A 6,000-nucleotide genomic window follows, 5' to 3' on the forward strand; every position below is an offset into this window, starting at 1 on the left:
CAATACAGTGCTTTTAAGTGCAGTGTTATTTCCTTTCCCTGTGCACATATTCCACGTTCAAGTATCAAGAATGCCGAGTTTATTACAGCAGCTCAACTTTAAAACTGCCATGGAATTTGCTACAAATTTGGGTCTTCAATGTTTTGTGGAACAATGCTAAATCTATGCTAGGTTGGCTTAATCAACCTCTTCAATGGTGGGCCCAGAGGAGGCACCAGCAGATGGAGGAGCTCCACCACCAGGGAAGCCCCCGGGCATTCCTCCTGGCATTCCTCCTGAGCTCTGGTACAGCTTGGTAATGATGGGGTTGCAGACTTTTTCCAGCTCCTTCTGCTGATGTTCAAATTCTTCTTTCTCTGTAGTCTGGTTCTTATCAAGCCAGTTGATTATTTCATTACACTTATCAAGAATCTTCTGTTTGTCCTCATCATTAATCTTGCCTTGAAGTTTCTCATTGTCAACAGTAGCTTTCATGTTGAAAGCACAGGATTCAAGAGAATTCTTCGAAGACAACTCATCCCGCTGCTTCTCATCTTCAGCTTTGTACTTCTCTGCTTCCTGAACCATGCGTTCAATGTCTTCCTTGCTCAAACAGCCCTTGTCATTAGTGATGGTAATCTTGTTCTCTTTTCCTGTGCTCTTATGCACAGCAGACATTGAGGATGCCATTGGCATCAATATCAAAAGTGACTTCAATCTGAGGAACACCACAGGGGGCAGGAGGTACGCCTGTGAGTTCAAATGTGCCAAGCAGGTTGTTATCCTTGGTCATGGCACGCTCACCTTCATAAACCTGAATGAATACGGGGCTGGTTGTCCAAGTAGGTTGTGAAGGTCTGCGTCTGCTTGGTGGGAATGGTGGTGTTGCTCTTGAGGACAGTCATGACTCCACCAGCAGTTTCAATTCCAAGGGAAAGAGGAGTGACATCCAACAGCAGCAAGTCTTGAACATTTTCAGATTTGTCTCCAGATAAAATGGCTGCCTGGACAGCTGCACCATAAGCAACAGCCTCATCAGGGTTGATGCTCTTATTCAGTTCTTTCCCACTGAAGAAGTCCTGTAGAAGTTTCTGATTCTTGGGGATGCGGGTTGAACTACCCACCAGGACAATATCATGGATCTGAGACTTGTCTAGCTTGGCATCCTGAAGGGCTTTCTCCACAGGGTCCAGTGTGCCATGGAACAGGTCAGCATTCAGTTCTTCAAATCGGGCACAGGTAATTGAGGTATAGAAGTTGATTCCTTCATAGAGGGAATCAATCTCAATAGTGGCCTGGGTGCTGGAAGAGAGAGTGCACTTAGCATGCTCACAAGCAATACGAAGGCGACGGACAGCCTTCTTGTTCTCACCGATGCCCTTCTTGTGCTTGCACTTGAACTCTGCAATAAAATGGTTGACCATCCAGTTGTCAAAGTCTTCTCCACCTAAGTGGGTATCTCCAGCTGTAGACTTCACCTCAAAGATTCCATCCTCAATAGTGAGGACTGACACAACAAAAGTGCCACCACCTAAATCAAAGATCAGCACATTTCTTTCTGCTCCAATCTTTTTGTCTAAGTCATAGGCAACAGCAGCAGCAGTTGGCTCGTTGATGATTCTAAGTACATTGAGCCCAGCAATAGTTCCAGCATCTTTGGCAGCCTGACGCTGAGAATCATTAAAGTAAGCAGGTACTGTGACAACAGCATTAGTAACGGTCTTCCCAAGGTAGGGCTTCTGCTATTTCCTTCATCTTTGTCAAAACCATGGATGACACCTCCTCTGGATAGAAAATTTTTGTCTCTCCCTTGTATTCTACTTGAACCTTAGGCCTGCCTGCATCATTCACCACTATAAAGGGCCAATGCTTCATATCAGACTGGACAACAGATCATCAAATCTTCGTCCAACAAGGCATTTGGCATCAAAACCCATGTTGGTGGGATTCTTGCAACTTGGTTCTTTGCAGCGTCATAAATCAATCATTTGGTATCAGTAAAGGCGACATAGCTTGGGGTAGTTCGGTTCCCCTGATCACTGGCAATTATTTCCACCTTTCCGTGCTGGAAGTACCCACACAAGAATAGGTGGTGCAAGATCAATGCCAACTGCAGGTCCCTTAGACATGGCTGCTGAGCGCAGGTCCGGGTCCACTGGAGGAGAAAACAGCAATCTGGAAAGCTGCTGCCATGTTCAATGAGACCTGATTGTGTCTTCTTTGATTTCTTTCATCAGTGTCTTATAGTTTTCTGAGTACAGGTTTTTTACCTCCTTAGGTAGGTTTATTCCTAGGTATTTTATTCTTTTTGTTGCAACAGTGAATGGGATTGTTACTTTAATTTTTCTTTTTGATCTTTCGTTGTTAGTGTATAGGAATGCAAGAGATTTCTGTGCATTAATTTTGTATCCTGCGGCTTTACCAAATTCATTGATTAGCTCTAGTAGTTTTCTAGTGGCATCTTTAGGATTGTCTACGTATAGTATCATTTCATCTGAAACAGTGACAGTTTTAATTCTTCTTTTCCAATTTGTATTCCTCTTATTTCTTCTTCTTCTCTGATTGCCGTGGCTAGGACTTCCAAAACTATGTTGAATAAGAGTGGCTAGAGTGGACACCCTGGTCTTGTTCCTGATCTTAGAGGAAATGCTTTCAGTTTTTCATCATTGAGAATGATGTTTGCAGTGGGTTTGTCATATATGGCCTTTATTATGCTGAGGTAGGTTCCCTCTATGCCCTTTCTGCAGAGTTTTTATCATAAATGGATGTTGAATTTTGTCAAAAGCTTTTTCTGCATCTATTGAGATGATCATATGGTTTTTATTCTTCAATTTGTTAATATGGTGTATCACATTGATTGACTTGCATATATTGAAGAATCCTTGAATCCCTGGGATGAATCCCACTTGATCATGGTATATGATCCTTTTAATGTGTTGTTGGATTCTGTTTGCTAGTATTCTGTTGAAGATTTTGCATCTATATTCATCAGTGATATTGGTCTGAAATTTTCTTTTTTTGTAGTATCTTTGTCTGGTTTTGGTATCAGGGTGATGGTGGCCTCATAATATGAGTTTGGGAGTGTTCCTTCCTCTGCAATTTTTGGGAAGAGTTTGAGAAGGACGGGTGTTAGCTCTTCTCTAAATGTTTGATAGAATTCACCTGTGAAGCCATCTGGTCCTGGGCTTTTGTTTGTTGGAAGATTTTTAACCATAGTTTCAATTTCATTACTTGTGATTGTTCTGTTCATATTTTCTATTTCTTCCCGATTCAGTCTTGGAAGGTTATAAGAATTTGTCCATTTCTTCCATGTTGTCCATTTTACTGGCATAGAGTTGCTTGTAGTCGTCTCTTAGGATGCCTTTGTATTTCTGCGGTGTCTGTTGTAACTTCTCCTTTTTCATTTCTAATTTTATTGATTTGAGTCCTCAACCTCTTTTTCTTGATGAGTCTGGCTAATGGTTTATCAATTTTGTTTCTCTTCTCAAAGAACCAGCTTTTAGTTTTATTGATCTTTGCTATTGTTTTGTTTCTATATCATTTATTTCTGCTCTGATCTTTATGATTTCTTTCCTTCTGCTAACTTTGGGTTTTGTTTGTTCTTCTTTCTCTAGTTCCCTTAGGTGTAAGGTTAGATTGTTTATTTGAGATTTTTCTTGTTTCTTGAGGTAGGATTGTATTGCTATAAACTTCCCTCTTAGAACTGCTTTTGCTGCATCCCATAGGTTTTGGATTGTTGTGTTTTCATTGTCATTAGTCTCTAGGTATTTTTTCATTTCCGCTTTGATTTCTTCAGTGATCTCTTGGTTATTTAGTACTGTGTTGTTTAGCCTCCATGTGTTTGTGTTTTTTATGTTTTTTTCCCTGTAATTTATTTCTAATAAACCATAGCATTGTGGTTAGAAAAGATGCTTGATATGATTTCAATTTTCTTAAATTTATTGAGGCTTGATTTGTGACCCAAGATGTGATGTATCCTGGAGAATGTTCCATGTGCACTTGAGAAGAAAGTGTAATCTGCTGTTTTTGGATGGAATGTCCTATAAATATCAGTTAAATCTATCTGGTCTATTGTGTCATTTAAAGCTTATGTTTCCTTATTAATTTTCTGTCTGAACGATCTGTCCATTGGTGTAAGTGAAGTGCTAAAGCCCCCCACTATTATGATAATTACAACAGTAACTATTGTGTTACTGTTGATTTCCTCTTTTATAGCTGTTAGCATTTGCCTTATGTATTGAGGTGCTCCTGTGTTGGGTGCATATATATTTATAATTGTTATATCTTCTTCTTGTATATTTTTTATAAATTTATTATTTATTTTTGGCTGTGTTGGGTCTTCATTACTGCATGCAGGCTTTCTCTAGTTGCAGTGAGCAGGGGTTACTCTTCCTTGCAGTGCACGGGCTTCTCACTGCAGTGGTTTCTCTCGTTGTGGAGCATGGGCTCTAGGTGCACGAGCTTCAGTAGTTGTGGCTCGCAGGCAATAGAGTGCAGGCTTAGTAGTTGTGGCTCACGGACTTCACTGCTCTGTGGCACATGGGACCTTCCTGGACCAGGGTCTGAACCCGTGTCCCCTGCACTGGCAGGCATATTCCTAACCACTGCACCACCAGGTAAGCCCTTGTTCTTGGACTGATCCCTTGATCATTATGTAGTATCCTTCCTTGTCTCTTGTAACATTCTTTATTTTAAAGTCTATTCTATCTGATAAGAGTATTGCCACTCCAGCTTTCTTTTGATTTCCACTTGCATGGAATATCTTTTTCCATCCCCTCACTTTCAGTCTGTATGTGTCCCTAGGTCTGAAGTGGGTCTCTTGTAGACAACATATATATGGGTCTTGTTTTTGTATCCATTCAGCCAGCCCGTGTCTTCTGGTTGGAACATTTAATCCATTCACATTTAAGGTAATTATTGACATGTATGTTCCTGTTACCATTTTCTTAATTGTTTTGGGTTTGTTTCTGTAGGCCCCCCTTTTTTTTTTTTTTTGTGGTACGTGGGCCTCTCCTGTTGTGGCCTCTCCTGTTGCGGAGCACAGGCTCCATACGCGCAGGTTTAGCAGCCATGGCTCATGGGCCCAGCCGCTCCGCAGCATGTGGGATCTTCCCGGACTGGGGCACGAACCCATGTCCCCTGCATCGGCAGGCGGACTCTCAACCACTGCGCCACCAGGGAAGCCCTCTGTAGGCCCTTTTCTTCTCTTGTGTTTCCCACTTACAGAAGTTCCTTTAGCATTTGTTGTAGAGTTGGTTTGGTGGTGAATTTTCTTAGCTTTTGTTTGTCTGTAAACCTTTTGATTTCTCCATCAAATCTGAAGGAAATCCTTGCTGGGTAGAGTATTCTTGTTTGTAGGTTCTTCCCTTTCATCACTTTAAATATATTGTGCCACTCCCTTCTGGCTTGTAGAGTTTCTGCTGAGAAATCAGCTGTTAACCTTATGGGAGTTCCATTGTATGTTGTCATTTTTCCCTTGTTGCTTTTAATAATGTTTCTTTGTCTTTAATTTTTCTCAACTTGATTACTATGTGTCTCAGCGTATTTCTTCTCGGGTTTATCCTGCCTGGGACTCTCTGCACTTCCTGGACTTGGGTGGGTATTTCCTTTCCCATGTTAGGGAAGTTTTCGACTATAGTCTCTTCAAATATTCTCTCAGGTCCTTTCTCTCTCTGTTCTCCTTCTCGAACCCCTATAAGGCGAATGCTGTTGCGTTTAATGTTGTCCCAGAGGTCTCTTAGGCTGTCTTCATTTCTTTTCAGTCTTTTTTCTTTATTCTGTTCCATAGGAGTGATTTCCACCATTTTGTCTTACAGGTCACTTATCTGTTCTTCTGCCTCAGTTGTTCTGCTATTGATTCCTTCTAGTGTATTTTTCATTTCAGTTATTGTATTGTTCATCTCTGTTTGTTCTTTAATTCTTCTAGGTCTTTTTTAAAGATTTCTTGCATCTTCTGATCTTTACCTCCATCCTTTTTTTTTATTATTTTTTTTTTTTTTTTTTTTTTTTTTTTTGTACCCG

General features: G+C 40.8%; 1 protein-coding gene and 1 pseudogene across 1 annotated transcript in view; both read right to left on the reverse strand.

Annotated features, from left to right (window-relative positions):
• The window catches only part of PIGU (phosphatidylinositol glycan anchor biosynthesis class U), a 105,577-nt gene that overhangs the window by 58,588 nt on the left and 40,989 nt on the right, over positions 1-6,000 (reverse strand). The window lies entirely within an intron of this gene.
• On the reverse strand, positions 178-2,108 carry LOC112398597 (heat shock cognate 71 kDa protein pseudogene; annotated as a pseudogene).

The sequence above is a fragment of the Neophocaena asiaeorientalis genome, unplaced genomic scaffold, assembly GCF_003031525.2.
Source record: "Neophocaena asiaeorientalis asiaeorientalis breed wild unplaced genomic scaffold, Neophocaena_asiaeorientalis_V1.1 scaffold82, whole genome shotgun sequence".
Classification (NCBI taxonomy): domain Eukaryota; kingdom Metazoa; phylum Chordata; class Mammalia; order Artiodactyla; family Phocoenidae; genus Neophocaena; species Neophocaena asiaeorientalis.